The following is a 22,852-nucleotide window of genomic DNA, read 5'->3' on the forward strand; positions in this document are numbered from 1 at the left end:
ACCTTTTAGATAAGCCGAAATCCTGGCAGAAATGGCGTAATCCCGTCCTGGCGATCTCGTCACGGGCTATTTATTGACATGCGCGTGTAGTTAAAAAAAATTCATCATGCCCACGGAGGTCTTCATACAGGATCATGAACTGGCCTCTCTCCTCCCTATTTGCAATTATGGGATGAACCCAGTATCTTCTTCTTCTCCTCCTCCTTCTCCTCTTCTCTACTTCCAGAAAGATTGCTGATAATGAACAGTCAGGCCAAAATGGCACCACCTGCACTCAATTCTCTGAGAGACTGCCTTCATTAAGCAAAGGTGGTCATTATACCATGGAGGTCAGTGTATGTATGTCAGGTAGGTCAGTGTCTGTCAGGTAGGTCAGTGTGTCAGGTAGGTCAGTGTGTGTAGGTCAGTGTATGTAGGTCAGTGTATGTCAGGTAGGTCAGTGTATGTCAGGTAGATCAGTGTGTGTCAGGTAGGGTAGTGTATGTATGTCAGGTAGGTCAGTGTGTGTCAGGTAGGTCAGTGTGTGTAGGTCAGTGTATGTAGGTCAGTGTAGGTCAGGTAGGTCAGTGTATGTCAGGTAGGTCAGTGTAGGTCAGTGTGTGTAGGTCAGTGTATGTAGGTCAGTGTAGGTCAGGTAGGTCAGTGTAGGTCAGTGTAGGTCAGTGTATGTCAGGTAGGTCAGTGCATGTAGGCCAGTGTATGTAGGTCAGTCTATGTAGGTCAGTGTATGTCAGGTAGGTCAGTGTATGTCAGGTAGATCAGTGTGTGTCAGGTAGGGTAGTGTATGTATGTCAGGTAGGTCAGTGTGTGTAAGGTAGGTCAGTGTGTGTAGGTCAGTGTATGTAGGTCAGTGTAGGTCAGGTAGGTCAGTGTAGGTCAGTGTATGTAGGTCAGTGTAGGTCAGGTAGGTCAGTGTAGGTCAGTGTAGGTCAGTGTATGTCAGGTAGGTCAGTGCATGTAGGCCAGTGTATGTAGGTCAGTGTATGTAGGTCAGTGTATGTAGGTCAGTGTATGTAAGCCAAGTGTATGTAGGTCAGTGTAGGTCAGGTAGGTCAGTGTATGTAGGTCAGTGTAGGTCCGGTAGGTCAGTGTATGTAGGTCAGGTAGGTCAGTGTAGAACAGTGTATGTAGGTCAGTGTATATCAGTGTATATCAGGTAGGTCAGTGCATGTCAGGTAGGTCAGTGCATGTAGGTCAGTGTATGTAGGTCAGTGTATCCGGTAGGTCAGGTAGGTCAGTGTAGGTCAGGTAGGTCAGTGTATGTAGGTCAGTGTATGTCAGGTAGGTCAGTGTATGTAGGTCGGGTAGGTCAGTGTATGTAGGTCAGTGTATGTAGGGTAGGTCAGTGTATGTCAGGTAGATCAGTGTGTGTCAGGTAGGTCAGTGTATGTGTGTCAGGTAGGTCAGTGTATGTCAGGTAGGTCAGTGTATGTCAGGTAGGTCAGTGTATGTAGGTCAGTGTAGGTCATGTAGGTCAGTGTATGTCAGGTAGGTCAGTGTAGGTCAGTGTGTGTAGGTCAGTGTATGTAGGTCAGGTAGGTCAGTGTAGGTCAGTGTATGTCAGGTAGGTCAGTGTATGTAGGTCAGTGTTTGTAGGGTAGGTCAGTGTATGTCGGGTAGGTCAGTGTATGTCAGGTAGATCAGTGTGTGTCAGGTAGGTCAGTGTATGTATGTCAGGTAGGTCAGTATATGTCAGGTAGATCAGTGTGTTTCAGGTAGGTCAGTGTGTCAGGTAGGTCAGTGTGTGTAGGTCAGTGTATGTAGGTCAGTGTAGGTCAGGTAGGTCAGTGTATGTCAGGTAGATCAGTGCATGTCAGGTAGATTAGTGTGTGTCAGGTAGGTCAGTGTATGTCAGGTAGGTCAGTGTGTGTCAGGTAGGTCAGTGTGTCAGGTAGGTCAGTGTGTGTAGGTCAGTGTATGTCAGGTAGGTCACTGTAGGTCAGGTAGGTCAGTGTAGGTCAGTGTGTGTAGGTCAGTGTATGTAGGTCAGTGTAGGTCATGTAGGTCAGTGTAGGTCAGTGTATATCAGGTAGGTCAGTGCATGTAGGTCAGTGTATGTCAGGTAGGTCAGTGCATGTAGGTCAGAGTATGTCAGGTAGGTCAGTGTATGTAGGTCAGTGTATGTAGGTCTGTGTATGTCAGATAGGTCAGTGTATGTAGGTCAGTATATGTCAGGTAGGTCAGTGTATGTAGGTCAGGTAGGTCAGTGTATGTAGATCAGTGTATGTAGGTCAGGTAGGTCAGTGTATGTCAGGTAGGTCAGTGTAGGTCAGGTAGGTCAGTGTATGTAGGTCAGTGTAGGTCAGGTAGGCCAGTGTATGTAGGTCAGTGTGTCAGGTAGGTCAGTGTATGTAGGTCAGTGTATGTCAGGTAGGTCAGTGTATGTAGGTCAGTGTGTCAGGTAGGTCAGTGTATGTAGGTCAGTGTATGTCAGGTAGGTCAGTGTATGTAGGTCAGTGTAGGTCAGGTAGGTCAGTGTATGTAGGTCGGGTAGGTCAGTGTATGTAGGGTAGGTCAGTGTATGTCAGGTAGGTCAGTGTATGTCAGGTAGATCAGTGTGTGTCAGGTAGGTCAGTGTATGTATGTCAGGTAGGTCAGTGTATGTCAGGTAGGTCAGTGTAGGTCAGTGTATGTAGGTCAGTGTAGGTCAGGTAGGTCAGTGTAGGTCAGTGTGTTAGGTAGGTCAGTGTATGTCAGGTAGGTCAGTGTAGGTCAGTGTATGTAGGTCAGTGTAGGTCAGTGTATGTCAGGTAGGTCAGTGTATGTAGGTCGGGTAGGTCAGTGTATGTAGGTCAGTGTATGTAGGGTAGGTCAGTGTATGTCAGGTAGATCAGTGTGTGTCAGGTAGGTCAGTGTATGTATGTTCAGGTAGGTCAGTGTATGTAGGTCAGTGTAGGTCAGTGTATGTCAGGTAGGTCAGTGTAGGTCAGTGTATGTAGGTCAGTGTGTTAGGTAGGTCAGTGTATGTAGGTCAGTGTATGTCACGTAGGTCAGTGTAGGTCAGTGTATGTAGGTCAGTGTATGTAGGTCAGTGTATGTAGGTCAGTGTATGTAGGTCAGGTAGGTCAGTGTATGTAGGTCAGTGTATGTAGGTCAGTGTATGTCAGGTAGGTCAGTGTATGTAGGTCAAGTGTATGTAGGTCAGTGTATGTCAGGTAGGTCAGTGTATGTAGGTCAGTGTAGGTCAGGTAGGTCAGCGTAGGTCAGTGTATGTAGGTCAGTGTATGTAGGTCAGTGTATGTCAGGTAGGTCAGTGTATGTAGGTCAGTGTATGTCAGTGTATGTAGGTCAGTGTAGGTCAGTGTATGTAGGTCAGTGTAGGTCAGTGTATGTCAGGTAGGTCAGTGTATGTAGGTCAGTGTGTGTAGGTCAGTGTATGTAGGTCAGTGTATGTCAGGTAGGTCAGTGTATGTAGGTCAGTGTATGTAGGTCAGTGTATGTCAGGTAGGTCAGTGTATGTAGGTCAGTGTATGTAGGTCAGTGTATGTAGGTTAGTGTATGTAGGTCAGGTAGGTCAGTGTATGTAGGTCAGTGTATGTAGGTCAGTGTATGTAGGTCAGTGTATGTCAGGTAGGTCAGTGTATGTAGGTCAGTGTATGTAGGTCAGGTAGGTCAGTGTATGTAGGTCAAGTGTATGTAGGTCAGTGTATGTCAGGTAGGTCAGTGTATGTAGGTCAGTGTATGTCAGGTAGGTAAGTGTAGGTCAGTGTATGTAGGTCAGGTAGGTCAGTGTATGTAGGTCAGTGTATGTAGGTCAGTGTATGTAGGTCAGGTAGGTCAGTGTATGTAGGTTAGTGTATGTAGGTCAGGTAGGCCAGTGTATGTAGGTCAAGTGTATGCAGGTCAGTGTATGTCAGGCAAAAAACCCAGCACCACTAGAGCCCCCCCCCGTGCCAGCCTTGGACTTCGGGCTGAAGCCCCTGGTCTTTTTGCCACCTAGCAATGCCCCTGGCTGTCGGCACGCAAAAGGGACTCCAATACCCAAAATCCAGTGGCACAGAACGTAGTTACGACCTCCGGTAACAGCATTTAAAGCCAGCTCGCCTTCTCATCATCAAGTAATCTAGGAAAATAAAGGTGGCAGTTTTATTAAGTAAGTTAGTGTAAGAGCTAAGATGGGCATACAAAGTGCAGTAATAGTAACCCTAGCCCATGCCAAATCATTACATTAAATTGTCTTCATTCAGTAGAGATATATTAGTGGAAGGTTATTTCAAGTTGATCAATATGAATAAGAATAACTTTAATTTGTATATCACAACTGTATATTTAACTGGCACATATGTTCCCAAAAACAGAATGTTTTTTGGTGATTTTACAAAAGCTGGGGAAGCCCTGTCAGTTAACATAGTCCTATGCCATGTACTCTAATTATGCCTGAGGAGTTTAATGCCTTCTTTGTAAGGGCCTCACGTTTGTATGTTTACATGCAACATGCAATATCTTAACCCAACAACCACTATGTTATTCTCTATTCCACAATTTAGGATACACCTTTTATTTTAATGGTGGTCTGTGCCCCCTTGACCGCCCCCCTCCTTCCTGGCTGCAGCCACAATCTTTTCGGACATCAGTGTCCATGTCTCTACCCTCCCTGCTTGTCCCACACTTTGTACGGATGACGATAACTCAATAATGGACCCCAAAATGTATTCTGCTACATATTTTTGGTAAAAAAAAATCCAATAAGCGTATATTGATTGGTTTGCGCAAAAGTTATAACATCCACAAACTATGGGATAGATTTATGGATTTTTTTTTTATATACTAGTAATGGCTGCAAACAACAATTTTTAGCGGGACTACGACATTGTGGTGAACAAATCTGACACTAAGGGACACTTTTTGGGGACCAATGACACCAATACAGTGATCAGTGCTAAAGACACTGTGAGGTCATAATGGGGCGGGTCACTTGGTGATATTGACCCCGCCCCCTTATGACCTCACAGTCCCAGTATGCCCAGGGACTGTGACATTATAAGGGGGCGGGGTCACCGCCTATATAAGTCCATTGCAGAGCGCTCAGAGAGCATAACAGCTGAAGAGAGCGTCGTGTCAACATCAGAAGAAGGGAAGAGGGGAGAAGATGACGCTGAAGTCCGGGCCACCGCTAGCAAAAGAGCGGCAAAAGAGCAGAAGTTATCAGGGGAGCCCGGCAGAAGAATCAGAGAGCGGGAGAAGACCCCCAAAGTCGGAGGAAGACCCCTTGAAGTCGGAAGAAGACCCCCGGAGCTGTCTAATAAATTACTTTAAAAACCTGTCTAGTGTGTTTTTTTTTTATTGACACTTTTTCCCTAGGTGAATGGGTAGGGGTACTATGTACCCCATACTCATTCACATAGGGTGGGGGGCCAGGATCTGGGGGCCCCCTTATTAAAGGGTGTCTCCCGGATTCCGATAAGCCCCCCGCCCGCAGACCCCGACAACCAACAGCCAGAGTTTTCGGGAAGAAGCCCTTGTCCTCATCAACATGGGGACAAGGTGCTTTGGGGTGCCCCAAAGCACCCACCCCCCCATGTTGAGGGCATGCAGCCTGGTACGGTTCAGGAGGGGGGGTACTCACCTGTCCCCACCCCCATTCCTGACCGGCCGGGCTGCGTGCTCGGATAAGGGTCTGGTATGGATTTGGGGGGGACCCCACACCGTTTTTTTGGCATAGGGGGTTCCCCTTAAAATCAACACCAGACCGAACAGCTTGGTATTGTCTGAGGGGGGAATCCCACATCATTTTTTTTTTCATTTTGGCGAGGTTCCCCTTCATCCTCAGCACACAAGTCGCACAACGCAAGTCGGATCATGATGATCCGACTTGCGGTGCGACTTCTATTCAAATCAATGGGCTCCCATAGGGAACCATTGATTTTGAATAGAGGCAGAGAAACGCGGTTAAAAGCTAGCGCCGTTAAACGTGAATTGACGGCAATGCAAAACGCTGATAAAATCACGTTTTTAAAGCAGCGTTTTCCTGCCAGCAATCCGACGTTCAGAACGGCTGTTTATGAGCTCCAGTGTGCATGGAGCCTTAGAATTAACCTGCTGCTTTTGGATTTTTCTGACATGCTTGTTTATTCATTGAAATTGTGAGTACCTTCAATCCCCCTTTTTATAATAACGCTTTATGTGGATTTACACTATATGGATGCTCCTTTTCATTGCATATCCATGGTAGGAATATGTGTTTGTACATCCACGGAGTTGCCATTGAATTTGCCAAATCCTTGATCCTGTGGTTAGATGACATCTGCTGCCTCATATATATATTGGGCGTTTGTGACTCCGTAAAAGAGTCCTATCATTCTGGTAAAAGTCCATCTTTATATGGTGGTGGATCACATGGTGCAATTGGATCACTTATGAATTTGGATTACACTTTTTTCCTGACAGCATGGACACTTCTTTTGGACTTTTTAAATTTTTTTTATATATTCTTTATTTTATAATGCAATGTATATAATATCAAAACGTTAAAACATCTTTGTACAGTAAACATCCAATCGCATATTATTTATATTCCCCACCCCCCAAAAAAAAAAATTGTTATTCTTCCCTCTCTATCCCCTTGTCCACTCATCTCCACTGTCTCTCTCTCTCCTCCCCTATGGTTCCATTAACATCACAAACTTCCTAAACTCCAACCATCTCAGCCATTTCCCTGTATAATTCTCCCCTGAGTCTTCCATCAAGTGTATAGACTCTTCCATGACCCTTGTCCATTCCACTCTCATTAACCAATCCTTTATCCTTGGGGCTTCCTGGGATTTCCAACACCATGGGATCAAGGCTTTAGCAGCATTCAAGAGATATGGCACCAATGACTTTCTATACTGGGATGCTTCCTTCTCTGTGTCATGAAATAAACATGTCCAAGGGTATTTCCTAACCTTATTCTCCCGTTACCTGGAAAATCACTTCCGTTATTCCCACCAGATATGCGCAAAGGTACCCAAACCTCCACATCCCCTCCAACAAGTTGGGGAGTTCTCTGGTATGTACCTATGCGCCCTCTGGGGGGTCACGTACCATCTTGCCACCTTATAGCCCATTTTGTACGTCTGCATATCTCTTGCTGCCACCGACACCCCTTTCAGTATCCTCACCCTGTGCTCCACATCACTCGGACACCCTATTTCTCTTTCCCGCTTCTCTAAGTAAGGTGGGAGCCCATTTCCCAATTCTCCCCTGAGTATTCTGTATATTTTCGAAATACTAACTATACAAACTGAGGAAATTTATAATTTTTCGATCACTCTCAATTGGCCTTTACCTCTCAATTGTTGTGGTAGTGATTGAACAAAGTGTTGTAACTGGACATATCTCCATTTATCCAGAGGTTTATTACCCCATTCCTGTGTGATTTCTGTGTATGTGCAGCACCTACTTCCCCTTCCCCTCATTATGTCTTGTAGTTGTATCACTTCTTTTTTAGTGAAATATAAGTGCTCTTCTTTCCCTGGTTTAAAATAATTAGTATCTATTAGTGAAATTAATGGTGAGTTACAATCCCAGTGGAACTTCCTACTTAGTCTATCCCAAATCTTAAATGTGTTCCTTGTTAAAGGGTTAGCGTTATATCCTTTCTCTCGGAATTGTGACGAAATCCATATCATCTTTTCAATATCAACATTACTTTGTGCAGTTTCTATATTAACCCAACTTTTCCCTTCTTTATTGTACAGCCAATCTGCGATCCTAGAGATGGAAATCGTTTGATAATACAATCTGGTGCTGCCAGCCCCCCTTGCTTTTTTCCCTTGGTCAGAATATCGTATGCAATCCTGGGACGTTTACGTGCCCAAATGTACTTTACAACCATAGATTGCAATTTTCTAAAGAAATCAGGGGGGAGCACAATTGGGATCATCTGAAAGGTGTAAATTAACATTGGCAGAATAAACATTTTGACAGCGTTTATCCTGCCAACCCATGATAAGGCCTTATATCTCATCTTATTAAGTTGGTCCTTGATCTTATTAAGAAGGGGGATATAATTAGCTTTGAACAAATCACTTGGGGCTGATGTCAATCTTATACCTAAGTACCCCAACTCCCCCCTACACCACATAAAGGGGAATCCGGGTTGGATTGCCTTCTGCTCTTTCGTAGAGAGTGTTATATTTAAGAGCTCTGATTTAGCCACATTTATTTTAAAATTTGATAGTTCACCATAGCTTTTGAATTCCTTCAATACCATAGGAATTGTTATTCTAGGATTGGAAATATAGCAGAGCAGATCATCCGCGAATGCCGCTACTTTATACTCCCTTCCTCCAACCCGAATTCCCCCAATGCCTGGATTCTTTCGAATTGCTGTCAATAAGGGCTCCAGCATCAAAATAAACAGAATTGGGGATAAGGGGCAACCCTGTCTTGTCCCATTGAATAATTCAAGGGGAGAAGACAGGGTTCCATTAACTTTAATTTTAGCCTTAGGATGATGATATAGGGAGGAGATCCACCCCATCATCCTCTCCCCGACCCCCAGGTATGTCAATGTTTCAAACATAAACCCCCAGTCAACTCTAATAAAACCCTTTTCGGCATCAATTGACATGAGAACCGCCGGGGTGCCCCTCCTAATTACTTCCTGGATCAAAAAGATGGACTTCAGGGAATTATCTCTCCCCTCCCTGCCAGGCACGAACCCCACCTGATCATTATGTACCCACCCGGGTGCCAAGCTTTCAACCTATCAGCCAATATTTTGGCAAAAATGTTTATATCTGTATTTAATAACGAGATTGGCCTATAGCTTCCAGGCGCTGCTGGGTCTTACCCTTCTTTCAATATAAGAGTGATGTGGGCCAACAATGACTCCTCCCGGGGCATCTCTTCTACTTCCTCCTGCGAGATAGGGGCCTCCAAGGACTCTACCTCCTCCTTCTCTGCCCTGGGAAGGTCTAGGCCCCGCAGATACTCCCTCATCAGTTCCCTCCTCCCCTCCCCCTCTTTGTGATCCACCTTGTACAGAAAACTATAATAGGAATGGAATATTTTGGCAATGTTGGGGGAGGAAAATTCAAATCCACCCCCTTCATTTCGAATCTTGGGTAAAAAAGCTCTATTTTTTTTCCTTTACTCTTCTCGCCATCCATTTCCCTGATTTATTGCCTCCCATATACTTTTCCCTATTTATAGAATGGAAAGCACATTTCTTTTCTTGCTCCAACAACTCATCTAATTCTCTTCATTTTCCTATTAGTTCTTGCTTCTCAGAGATCCCTCTAGGTCGCGTGCCTTGCTCGAGTTCCTGAATTTCCCCATAGAGCGATGTCATTTTTTCCCCCCTCTCTCTTTTTCCCCGCTCCAATCCCGATCAAAATCTCCCTTATGTAAGCCTTATGTGATTCCCAGAGGGTGGCCCCAGAAATTTCCATTGTGTCATTTGTTCTCAAAATACACTTTCAATTCTTGTTCTATTTTACTATTTGGGACAGTCCTAGTTATCTCCAGTCTGACTCTAACCGGAGCGTGGTTGGACAAGGTGATGGCTTTAATTTCAGCGGCCTGCATGGGGCTAACTGGTGTTCTATCAGGATATCAATTCTTGAATATGACTTATGCGCAGGAGAATAATATGTATAGTCTCGCTTCTTTGGATGGCTAATCCTCCATGCGTCAAGCAGCTGAAAATTCATAAGCCATTTTTTAAATGCCTCATACCTCTGAGCCGTAAATCTAGGGGTACCTCCTGAGGAATCTATACGTGGATCCATGCTCCAATTTAAGTCCCCTGCAATCATCAGTTTGCCTTCTTTAAAAGCTTCAAGTTTTTTCAATACTTTCTTCTTCAAAAAAAAAAAAAAAATTATCGAGGGTCTCTATTTGGGACATAGATATTTGCTATTGTACACATCATATTGAACAGTTTCCCTTTTATAAAGAGATACCTTCCCTCTGGATCAGCCAGACGCCCACCTTCTACAAACATCATCGTTTTATCAAATCCAATCGCCACCCCCCTAGAATGTGTTGATCCTGTGTCCCCATAGAACCACTTTGGAAACTAATATGACGCTAACCCCCTCCCTGACACATGCGTAACATAAGTCTCCTGGAGGCACGCCACATTTGCTCCCAAGAACTGCAAATCCTTATTTAATGTATACCTTTTTTCCCTGTATTTAATCCCCTCACATTATATGTAACCAAATTCACAACCCCCATACCTCACCCTGGTAAGTGCGTCTGACCGATCCGAGATGCCACCTCATATGGGGAGACACCAAGACACCTACAGGGGTAGGAGAGAAAGAGCAAAGGGAGAGAAAAAAAAAACCCTCCCCATACCCTCCAAAATCCCCAAACCTTGAACCCCCCCTCCCTCCACCACCCCACCTCCCCCCATGTCTGGAACGAAGGACTCACAAAAAGGCCGGGCAGACCCCCTCTTTGTTCCAATATATGGTCCCGGTCGGCATCCTCCCGATGCCACCCCGTTGCCAGATGCCCAATGGGCTCACGTTCCCGGCCCCACCCCAGACCTCCCGGTCCCTCCCCTCCAACTCTGCTCGCTTCCTAAAAATATTGCTAATTAGTGCCTCTCCCCCCATCACCCCCTTTCTTCGGTGCAGTCTCCCTTGAGGGACTACCCGGCCCTCCACCTCCCCCCAGCCGGGGATGTTCAGTGAGATAACTCTTGACAAACTGAGAAAAACTTTGTCAAATCCTCCACTTGCTGTGAGTGACAGGTGATTTACATCTCGTGCACTAGCCTAAGAGACATGCAGTATTTTTTAATTCCCTCCCATTCCTTTCTTCAGCAGCTCTGCAAGGATTGTCTGTTCCACACAGAATATGCTGTTTTTCGGGTCTAATAACAGGCAGAGGTAAGACATTTGACAGGTAAAGGTACATGCAGGAGGCATGTATATCCTTATAGATAACCCCTATGGGAGTAGTTTAGAAAGGATGACATTGGGTTTACATCCACTTTAAAGACTCCTCCAAGCATGTGATTTAAAGAATTGTTGTTTTTTTATGTCCCGCTCGGTCATTTTTTTGCTATGTTAAATGTCCCCCATGGCAATGCCCAGCTTTCCTAATAGCCTTGAAAATGGCCAGAATGTAGTATCTAAAGACTTCTATGTGATTTGGTGGTAAGTTTGAGGTTTGCAAATTTCAAACATGATTCAATAAACCCAGAGCAGATTCACTTACAAAAAATGAAAGCAAAACAATTGTTTTATAGGCAGCAACAAAAACTGGGCTTTTGCAACCCACTCCCACTCAATCAAAGAATAAAAATACATATACTGTAAGCTGGAAATCTGCTTTGAAAATGATTAAATACTCTTCAGTTAGTTTTAGCTACTTATAATAACATAACTTATAATAACATAAACTAAACTGTTTGCTGTTGCTATTTTAGCCATCTTTGTTAAAAATGTATTTAAATGTAATACTTTCCTGTCCCATAGTTTGCTTTACCAAAGTTCCCTGCATTCAATATCTAGGCATCCTGAAAGATCCCCAGTATCTGGCACACATTAAGGTGTGTCAAATGCCTGGACCTCATTGTGCTACGTGCTTTCTCTTCACTGGCCCCTACTGGTCACTACTGTATGTTGCAGTGGTGAGGGGGCCAGCGGAGAAAACCACAACCCATATGAGGAACACCACCATCTGACCCTCAAGGAAAAAAAAGCTTGGAACCTCATCCCAGCCGAGTTTGGCAGTATGGGCAGATTAATAGACATATATAAATTGTGTTTAATTGCAGGGGCGGCTTTTTTTTTCTTCCAAATAATTTTCTATTACATTTTTTCCCCGATTAAATCATATTTGACTAAATGCATTAGGGAAGAGTCGAGCATCGTGATGTCATTCACACATGCGGATCCTGGGACATTGCAATTTTATAGCGATCTGATGCAGTACACCGTGTGAGTTTTTAATAAATTTCACCTATTGGTATTTATACTATTGGGAGCTTGTAGCTCTTTCTTTCTCTTTACATATTGTGTGGTCTGCAGAGAGGAATTGGCAGGGGAAGTGGTGAAACCCTAGACCCATACAGGTAGTGTTACGGTTATATACAACAAACGCAGTTTGACCACTTAATATTAGGTGTCATGCCTTTCTGGTAAGTCTTCACATTTGGCACACATGTGGAATGGGTTTGTATAATGGAGCACATCTGAAGACCTCCGCTGTGATGAGGACTTTTTATTGTTTTCAACACTCAGCTTGTCATTGATGGACACTGTTCACCTTATTGCATATTAGTATATAGTTTTTCTTTACTGTTACTGTTCACTATCATTCATGTACATGTTGTTATTTTCATTTGAGATAAGCGCAGCACTTGTATTTATATCTAGAGCGTGGGCAGATTGACAGATAAACATAAATAGCTTTAATTACAGGGATGGCATTATTTTTTTTTCCTTTCAAATTATTTTTTACTGATTTTTTCTCATTTTAAATTACCGAGCAGTATGTTGAATACAGTACAGAGGATAAAATAAGAAGGGGTATAGGGATAGTATGACAGGAATAGCAATCCCCAAGGTCCAAAAGTTAACAAAGATGAGCTAAAGTAGACTGTATGAAAAACTTGATATAGAAACATCTAAATGTAAATAAAAATTGATAACCTACATGTTTCTATCAGTCAGAATTGCCATAGCTAAATGTTGTAATTAACCAACAATATCCTTTGAATATGTCAAGCATAAACTGAACTGGATAATGATCAATGATAAATTGTCACCTTTTCTCATCAATACTCAATGAAAATTTTATAAAACGTGGCAGCCATGGATTCGCTATCTTGATAAGGTGTAGTGTGTTCCGGAGATTACCTTAATGACACTCTACATTTTCTTTTTCCTTTTTCTTCTTTCTAACAATGATAACTTTTCCTGTTATCTATACAATTTCATGTGGTCACTTGGTACATTTTCACAATTGAATGTGGACCTTTAATTCACTATTACTTGATCCCATATGCAATTTTATCGCTTAACTGCCTTAACTGATTCTTGGGTGTACACCCCTAGAGGGATTACACTCAAGACTTTTTCTATGTGTCTTAACCGTGATCAAATTCCAAGTGCCTAACAGTGCCTACTCTGTTATTTTGTTATCTTTCCCTTTATAAGGTAGCCTGTTTGTTACTTGAAACCTTAATAAAAAGACTGAAATATAAAGTGCACGGTACGCTAAGACTTCAGCTTTTAGAAGTGAAACTATTTTGAGGCAAAAATAAAGCTTAGGTTGTTTATACGTTCTTTGTTACTTTTTTACCAGGGCCTTCAGAGAGGGTTACACCAGTGGAAAGGGCTGGCGTTCAGTGTGTGTGAGAGTCTGTTAGGGGATATCAGGATACTACCTGGAAGGAAAAGGGGTAAAGGTTTTAGGGTGGAGAATGTGGAAGTAAGAAGAGGAGGAGTCAGTAGTTATAAGGGCCATGAGCCATTTATGTGGAAAGGGAAGGTAGTGGATGTGGGAAGGGAAGGAAGTGAAGAAAGTGAAAGAGGAGGAGGAGGGTGAAATATTGGATCTCTGGGATCATAATGGTAGCAAAACCAAGAGGTGCATGTAAAACGAAGCTAAGAAAGGGATGGGGAAGTAGGGTTAGAGGATGGTACTCCTGAGGGAGGAAAAGGCCCCAACACTTCTACATGAATCATCCTGTACACCCAAACATTTTCTAAGTTGCAATCAGCCACGTGTGTCGATTGAGTGGGTTTTGTCTCATTTTAGTTAGTACAGTAAGGGAGAGGGTGCTACAGATTGGGGTATTGGGTGCATAAGGTGGCGATATGCAGTAGGGTATTTGTAGAGGTGCCATCTGGACCAGATTTGAAGAAAGCGGGCTATATTATCTTAGCTAAATCAGTTCTTCCATGGTAGAAATCAAGTTTATCTGAATAAAACAATAACAAAGGTTCAGGGAAGATTGTGATTTCCTATTTAATTTCTTTAAACAGTAACAGCCCCTTTAAGTTTGCAAACTGCTCATCTATTTACAGGTTTTTGCTTGTCAAAGCATGACAGTTTTTTTGCAATAAAAGAAAAGGAAGTTGTCTTATGTTGATGTCTACAGTAAAATAAACACTCATCAGATATCTCATGTTCACCAATCCTGTTGGGAACTTGTACTCTTGTGCCATCTAGCATGCTTTGAAATGTAAAGGGATACTTGTGGGGTTCTGATTTGCATACTTTTACCCCTACTTGAAGTGTAGGAGGTACTAAGAAGATTAGGTAGGTTTATAGAAAATTGTATATTGCCAATGCGATAAAGCATTGCTGAATTAATTTTTAAGAATGTTAGGATTGTCAAGCAAAAATAGATTTTTCTGTAAAAGTATGTTTACTTTCAGTTATTACCTAAATGTATAACTGTATAGAAAAATGATGATGTAATTAGATGACCTACTGTATAATCAATGAAAGTTCAAGTTAAACAATAAACATCTTTGCTATATATTATTATTGGTGTCTTTATATATGTAGAACATGAAGACATTTCATATACAGGAGCTAGGTTGTGCTGCTGGAAGCATGATATATTCTTTAATTAAATATGATTTTTGGGACTGTGTAATGAATAATATAAGCTTATTTTCAAACTGAAAGTGTTTTTTACACATCTCACAAGGGATTCCAGCTTATGCTATAAGAAAATGTCCAGACTGATCCTGGAAAATGAAATGGCTCTCATTGTGGGTAATGTTTTAACTTTATGTGTGTAGTGATAGTAATATATTAAAATAGTAACAGTAATATAAATCATATTAATCCAGGAGAGTTGAATTAAAATCAACTTAATCACCAACATCTTTTTTAAAGTATACTCAAAGTTACTACTTATTTAACAGCTTGTTTACAATGGCATTTTTTAATCTCTCACATACATCTTAAAATAATTATTCTTTGCTAGAAAATTACTTAGAACCTCCAAACATTATATATTTTCTGAAATCAGGGGCTCCATATGATAAAATGGTGGATGTTTCAATTTTTTATGTCACACAATATTTTTAGGAAAAATATTAATATACTTAAATTAATTTTAGTACACACAAACACAATATAATACCCAATTATTGGATAAAACATAATATTACTATACAGAATTTATATAGCGCCAACAGTTTACGCATCGCTTTACAATATACAAGGAAACAATACAGTTACAATACAATAAAATACAAAAGGATTAAGAGGTCCCTGCTCAGAAGAGCTTACAATCTATCATTTAATAATGATATATGCTTTCACCGAAGTGGAATTACACTTTAGGGGTGTTTCTTTCCTACGTTTGTGTGGAAAGTTTACTGTTTGTTCAAAGTATTAGCAGCAATTGATGGCTAAACATCATAAACTAGGCAATCTGGTAGCCTATGAATCAGTGATCTAAATAAAGTCAGGTCCCTTTACTTGCACGCAGTGCACTTTCTGCCATATAGAGTTATGGAACATAGGAGATGAATGTATATACATGAAAAAATTTATTTCAAATTTATGGTCTAGTGTATGCGCTAGATAAATGCATATGCCTCTGAATCGGATCATGATCAAATAAATGGTGTGGGGGGGATGCAATTAGGTATTATTTGTTTCATACAATTTAAAGAACAGAATCAGCATCCTTTTACTCTTCAAAGCTCCTTTTAGTTTTACTTTTGAAAGAAAAAAAAGAGACTTCATTGCATAATTTCAGTAGCATGATCATAGGTGACAGGTAGGTAGGGCAGTGGTTTTAGGATATGACTGACTAAGAACCCCTTATGTATTATGACAAGTGATTTCCAAAAAGAGAAACAACACTAACAGGTGATCTAGTATGGCTGTAATAGGTAGAAACTACAGGTTCTAAACTGTCATCATTTATTATGAACGTAGCATAAAATCTCCCAACAGATGGGTATAAGAAACAAAATTCATCACATATCATAAAAGAGAGAAATTTTCTTCTTCCATATGTTCATGTCACATGGTCAGCACGTTTTGCATCACCAACCGCTTCTTCAGGACTCTATATTCGCATGTGACATATTTCTTGCAAGAATTTACATAAGTTCTAAAAATGTAAAAACAGATCATGAAATAACGTTACAGTAGTACATAGGCAAACATATACACAAAATTCTTTGTCTGAAAGCCACATATAAATCCTGACCATCAAGAGGAAAAGGCAAAAGACCAAACAAAAAAGGGGGTGGGGGAGGAAGAGATCTTTCTCTATCCATCTCTTGCGGCTGCAGGGAACCTTACAGAGGGGACTACACAACAAATCAGATAAAGGATGAGATACACATATATATTCATATCACTCACATTATACACAAGTATATCAAGCCTTTAGATCAAAGAAACTCTCTATTATCCATCCTTAATTTAGAGAAAACGCTCACCTAAAAAAGGGGGGATTTCCACTGTTAACAGCTCTACCTGCATTTCTAATAGCATAGATGCCCATTTGCATATATTCATGTGTCGGGGAAATGCCACCCATCATAACGCTTTAGGGTTGATTTACTGAAAAGCGAATAGGCTGTATGGGACATTTCACTTTGCAAAGGTTTTTTCTCCAGAGCTTAGTGAATGATATGAAGAAGCATTTTTGCTTGCACATGATTGGATGGTTGAAGTCAGCAGAGCTTAACCTCATTCACTAAGCTCTGTGGAAAATTGCAAAGCAAAAAGTCTATTTGGCTTTAGTAAGCCAATCCTTACTATTGTACCATGGCTTGACAGATTAAAATTGCTGCCTGCCTCCATAGACACAGACTTTCCAATCAAAGCCATTATTAACCACTTACCAACCGGCCCATAGCCGAATGTCGGCTGCAGGGCGGTTGGATAACTCTGGGAGGGCGTACTATGACGACCTCCCGGAGAAATGGTCCTGCGCGCCCCCCGGGCGCGCACATGGGAACATCCGTGTTCGCCGGGTTCACGGGACACGGCGCAACACGGATCGCGGTAAAGGGCCAATGACAGCGGCCCTTTACCATGTGATCGCTCCATCCAATGATGGAGCGATCACAAATGTCAACAAAGGCTGTGCAGCAGGGTCATGAGAAGTTCATTGCTCTCCTCTCCTTACACCGATGCAGCGTAAGAGGAGAGGAGAGCTTTACGGTGCCAAACTGTGAGTCTTTTACCTTATATCAGTGCCCAACAGTGCCACAGCAGTGCCCAACAGTGCCACAACAGTGTCATCTGTGCCACAAGTGCCATCTGTGCCACATCTGATCTGTGCCATCTGTACCACCTGTGCCACCTCTGTGCCACCAGAGCCACACCAGTGCTACTACAGTGCACACCAGTGCCACACCAGTGCCACCTGTGCCCATCAGTGCCACCTGTGCCCATCAGTGCCACTTGTGCTCATCTGCACCACTGCAGTACCACATCAGTGCCGCCAGTGCCCACCAGTGCCGCCTGTGCCCACCAGTGCCACCTCTGTGCCACCAGAGCCACACCAGTGCAACCAGAGCCACACCAGTGCCACTACAGTGCACACCAGTGCCACCTGTGCCCTACCAGTACCTCCTGTGCCCATCAGTGCCACCTGTGCCCATCAGTGCCACATCAGTGCCACCTGTGCCCACCAGTGCCACCAGTGCCACCTGTGCCCACCAGTGCCACCTGTGCCCACCATAGCCACATCAGTGCAGCCAGAGCCACACCAATGCAGCCAGAGCCACACCAGTGCCACTACAGTGCACACCAGTGCCACCTGTGCTCATCTGCGCCACATCAACCTCACCAGCTACCAGTATGGCAAAAAAATTATTTACGGTGGAGGAGGCCTACCAGCGTCTCAGCATGACCGATGAGAGCAGCGGGGAGCTCTCTGATTCTCTGTCCGATTCGGATTCAGCCTATGAACCCGTGACAAGCAGCGGGTCTGATACAGAATCAGAAGAGGAACGTGTGCCCGTGAAAAGAAGGCGTTCTGGCGTGGAGCAGCAGCCTACTACCACCTCGAGAGCAGTCCACCTCGAGGGCAGTGCCGTCCACCTCAAGCGCAGTGCCATCCACCTCAAGCGAAGAGCCACTGCAACAAAGGCCAGGCACCAGTAGGGTGTCATCTCAGCCCCAAAGGGATAGAGGCCATGCCAGCCTTCTCTATGCCCTTCAAAACCCCCTGTGGCTTCCCCCTAATTCTGGAGCAGCAAATATCCCCCCTTTTACCGCCCAGCCAGGTGTCCAGGTGAACACCGATGATTTTGTCATGCTTGATTTTTTTTATTTGATTTTCACCGAAGACTTACTATCGTCCATTGTGGCCCAGTGCAATCTCTATGCACAGCAGTACATAGTAAGTAACCCTGGCTCTAGTTATGCCCGTCCCTTTGAGTGGAGAGAGCTTACCATAGCGGAATTTAAAATTTTCTTAGGCCTAACTTTTACAATGGGTCTCACAAAAAAAACGAAATGTACTCATATTGGTCAACTAACCCCATACACTACATGCCACTCTTCTCTTCGATAATGCCAAGATCAAGATACCTTATGATTTTGCGCTTCCTCCACTACAATGACAACACCCAGTGCCCTCCCCGAAATGACCCAGCCTTTGACAAATTATTCAAAATTCGGCCACTCCTGAATTATTTCTCTGAAAAATTTCCCCAGCTATATACCCCCGACCAGAATATTTCTGCTGATGAGTCCCTTGTAAAATTTACAGGCAGGCTTGGCATCAAACAGTTTATCCCCAGCAAAAGGGCCCGATATGGGGTTAAAATGTATAAACTTTGCGACCGAGCCATGGGGTACATTTACGCCTTCCGGGTGTACGAAGGGAAGGACACCCAACTGCATCCCCCTGAATGTCCAGAATATATTGGAACCAGCGGCAAAGTTGTCTGGGAGCTTGTTTATCCACTCTTTGGAAAGGGGTACCACCTTTATGTGGATAATTTTTATACTAGCTTGCCCCTCTTCCGCAATCTTCACCGGAGGGACACCCCAGCATGTGGTACCGTAAGAACCAATAGAAAAGGCTTCCCGCAAAAACTGGTCAATGAAAGGCTACGCCGAGGGGATACGGTGTCTTTGCGGAACCAGGAGCTATCGTGTCAGGAAAAGTCTTCTCCGCTGGTAATATCGATCATTTGGCGTGCAGTATTGAGGTCCACCTGCAGGTGTCTCCTGGCAGTTTGGAGCTGCTCTTTCCTGCAAGTATTCTGTCGCCTTTGGGCCTCAGTACTGGCGTCCACCAGCAGAGGAATCCTGGCAGTATGGAGCAGGTATTCCCCTCTGCAGACAGGTATCACCTGACCTTAATTAGCAGAGCTGCAGTATAAATACCCAGCAATTGCAGACTTATGTTGCCCTGGTATTGTCCTTGAGCCCCGACCTGCATCCTGTTACTCTGATTCCCGAACCTGATTCCTAAGCCTGAACTTGAAGCCTGATTCCTGGAACCTGTTGATCCTGTTTCCTGTCTGTTACCTGAACCCTGGGCCCTGGACCCTGAACCTTGTACCTGACCCGTCCCTCCTGTGATCCATCCATCCTCTCTTGTCCTGTTTATCTCCCTTGCCAGCTACTGTTTCCCTGTTTATGACCCCGGCCTGGCTTGACTACAATTCTGGTACTCCCTCTTGCTACATATGCTGGTTGGTTTTATATCACTGATTGTTTGGTTGTTCACTCTGTATTGGTGGTGTGTTCACATATGCATTTTCCTTAATAAACTTACTTTCACCTATTTATGTCTGGTTCACTCTGTCGCAGTCACACAGTTCTGGTCACATCTGGTATATGACAGAATACCAGGGCCATCCCTGACTGGAAGTGGCTGCACAGGGGAACCATTTTTGACTCAGTTTGGTTGCAAACATGAATGCCGATGAGGTTATTTATTTTTCTCTGCTGGCATCTGAAAGTGGTGATTATTGCCGCCAGGCTTTGAAAGGATGGTCTAGTGACCAGTTGTTTGCAACTATACATTTAGCTCATTCCCTGGTCGATCAGGGTTCTATATTGTTTGGGGAGGTGGAGCCTTTGATCAAGATCTGTACTGAGCTGGCCCTGCCCTGTATTCCAGAGGGCCGTGATTATTTCACTCCTCCTTTTGATATGAATCAGGTTGTATCCCTAGAGTGGCTTTTTGAAGATGATCCAGCCGATTTTTGTGAGCACTACTCAGCCTGTTCCCCACAGGTTATTGCTGAGTGCATTGTGTCTGCTCAGTCTTTTGTTAGACAGGGAGTTTTAAAAGCACAGTTTGTACAACCTATACTTTCAGCATGGTCTGACATGGAGCAAGCAGCTCCAGCCAAACAAACCACCTCTGCCACCAAACACCAGCCTACCCAAATGTATGTTTCCCCATCACCCATGTCAACCTCAGTTGCAGCTCAGTATACGCTGCTTCCAACCAAATACTCATGTCCGGTCTCTGCTCCCTGTATCTATCCTGCATTCAACCCACATGCCTCTTCTCAGCTGCCTACAAACCCACAGGAACTTCCCCCAGCTACTGTTACCTCTTCTCTACTATATCCCAATCCTCCTCTCCAGTCTGCTGCACCCCTCACCTACAGAGATTCAGTGACTAAGCCAAAGAAAAAAACAAATGTTTTTTACAACCAAGATGATCCTGCCAGTAACCCAACCTGCTTCCGCACCAGCTAATCCAATCCAGTCTGATGTCCCAGTGCTTGCAATCCAGTCTGACATCCCAGTGCCTGTTATCCAGTTCGATGTCCTGGTACCCGCCTTCCAGCCTGAGGTGCCAGTGATCCAGCCTGAGGTGCCAGTGATCCAGCCTGAGGTGCAAGTGTTCCTGCCGGAGGTGCCAGTGTTCCTGCCGGAGGTGCCAGTGTTCCAGCCTGAGAGGCCAGTGTTCCAGCCGGGGGTGCCAGTGTTCCAGCTGGAGATGCCAGTGTTCCAACTGGAGGTGCCAGTGCCTACTTTCCAGCTTGAAGTGCCCGTGCCTGCTGCCCAGTCTGATGTACCTGCTGCCCAGCTTGGAGTGCCCGTGCCTGCTGCCCAGCTTGGAGTGCCCATGCCTGCTGCCCAGCTTGGAGTGCCCGTGCCTGCTGCCCAGCTTGAAGTGCCCATGCCTGCTGCCAAGCCTGATGTGCCTGCTGCCCAGCTTGAAGTGTCCGTGCCTGATGCCCAGCTTGGAGTGCCTGTGCCTGCTTCCCAGCTTGGAGTGCCCGTGCCTGCTTCCCAGCTTGAAGTGCCCATGCCTGCTGCCCAGCTTGGAGTGCCCGTGCCTGCTGCCCAGCTTGAAGTGCCCATGCCTGCTGCCAAGCCTGATGTGCCTGCTGCCCAGCTTGAAGTGTCCGTGCCTGATGCCCAGCTTGGAGTGCCTGTGCCTGCTTCCCAGCTTGGAGTGCCCGTGCCTGCTTCCCAGCTTGAAGTGCCCATGCCTGCTGCCAAGCCTGATGTGCCTGCTGCCCAGCTTGAAGTGCCCGTGCCTGCTGCTCAGCTTGAAGTGCCCGTGCCTGCTGCCCAGCTTGAAGTGCCCGTGCCTGCTGCCCAGCCTGGAGTGCCCGTGCCTGCTGCCCAGCTTGAAGTGCCCATGCCTGCTGCCAAGCCTGATGTGCCTGCTGCCCAGCTTGAAGTGCCCGTGCCTGCTGCCCAGCTTGAAGTGTCCGTGCCTGCTGCCCAGCTTGGAGTGTCCGTGCCTGCTGCCCAGCTTGGAGTGTCCGTGCCTGCTGCCCAGCTTGGAGTGCCCGTGCCTGCTGCCCAGCTTGGAGTGCCCATGCCTGCTGCCCAGCTTGAAGTGCCCGTGCCTGCTTCCCAGCTTGAAGTGCCCATGCCTGCTGCCAAGCCTGATCTGCCTGCTGCCCAGCTTGAAGTGCCCGTGCCTGCTGCCCAGCTTGAAGTGCCCGTGCCTGCTGCCCAGCTTGAAGTGCCCATGCCTGCTGCCAAGCCTGATGTGCCTGCTGCCCAGCTTGAAGTGCCCATGCCTGCTGCCCAGCTTGAAGTGCCTGTGCCTGCTGCTCAGGTTGAAGTGCCCGAGCCTGCTGCCCAGCTTGAAGTGCCCGTGCCTGCTGCCCAGCTTGAAGTGCCCATGCCTGCTGCCCAGCTTGAAGTGCCCGTGCCCGCTGCCCAGCTTGAAGTGCCCGTGCCCACTGCCCAGCTTGAAGTGCCCGCTGCCCAGCTTGAAGTGCTCCTGTCCGCTGCCCAGCTTGAAGTGCCCGCTGCCCAGCTTGAAGTGCTCCTGTCCGCTGCCCAGCTTGAAGTGCTCCTGTCCGCTGCCCAGCTGGAATTGCTCCTGTCCGCTGCCTAGCTTGAAGTGCTCTTGTCCGCTGCCCAGCTTGAAGTGCTCCTGTCCGCTGCCCAGCTTGAAGTGCTCCTGTCTGCTGCCCAGCCTGGTGTGTTCCTGTCTGCTGCCCAGCCTGGTGTGTTCCTGTCTGCTGCCCAGCCTGGTGTGTTCCTGTCCGCTGCCCAGCCTGGTGTGTTCCTGTCCGCTGCCCAGCCTGGTGTGTTCCTGTCCGCTGCCCAGCCTGGTGTGTTCCTGTCCGCTGCCCAGCCTGGTGTGTTCCTGTCCGCTGCCCAGCCTGGTGTGTTCTTGTCCGCTGCCAAGCCTGGTGTGTTCCTGTCCGCTGCCCAGCCTGGTGTGTTCCTGTCCGCTGCCCAGCCTGGTGTGTTTCTCTCCGCTGGCCAGCCTGGTGTGTTCCTGTCCGCTGGCCAGCCTGGTGTGTTCCTGCCCGCTGCCCAGCCTGGTGTGTTCCTGTCCGCTACCCAGCCTGATGTGCCACTGCTTGCTGCTCAGCTTGAGGTGCCCGCTGCCCGGCTGGACACCATGGACTTTCCCCAGCAGCGGCTAGTTGGAGCGTCCGGAGGTCGCTCCGTCGAGGGGGGGTACTGTCAGGAAAGGTCTTCTCCGCTGGTAATATCGATCATTTGGCGTGCAGTA

The 22,852-nt window shown here is 45.5% G+C and overlaps 1 protein-coding gene and 1 long non-coding RNA gene across 8 annotated transcripts in view; one reads left to right on the top strand and one right to left on the bottom strand.

The window, feature by feature from the left end:
- Positions 1-22,852, top strand: part of DLGAP1 (DLG associated protein 1) — an 834,809-nt gene that overhangs the window by 494,298 nt on the left and 317,659 nt on the right. The gene's annotated exons all lie outside the window — the stretch shown is intronic.
- LOC141145081 (uncharacterized) overlaps positions 15,696-22,852 on the bottom strand; it is a 136,464-nt gene continuing 129,307 nt past the window's right edge. Inside the window, exon 5 of the long non-coding RNA XR_012244509.1 lies at positions 15,696-16,036. This is a non-coding gene — a long non-coding RNA (uncharacterized lncRNA). The remainder of the gene's footprint in view (positions 16,037-22,852) is intronic.

Source organism: Aquarana catesbeiana, linkage group LG05 (genome assembly GCF_042186555.1).
Source record: "Aquarana catesbeiana isolate 2022-GZ linkage group LG05, ASM4218655v1, whole genome shotgun sequence".
Classification (NCBI taxonomy): domain Eukaryota; kingdom Metazoa; phylum Chordata; class Amphibia; order Anura; family Ranidae; genus Aquarana; species Aquarana catesbeiana.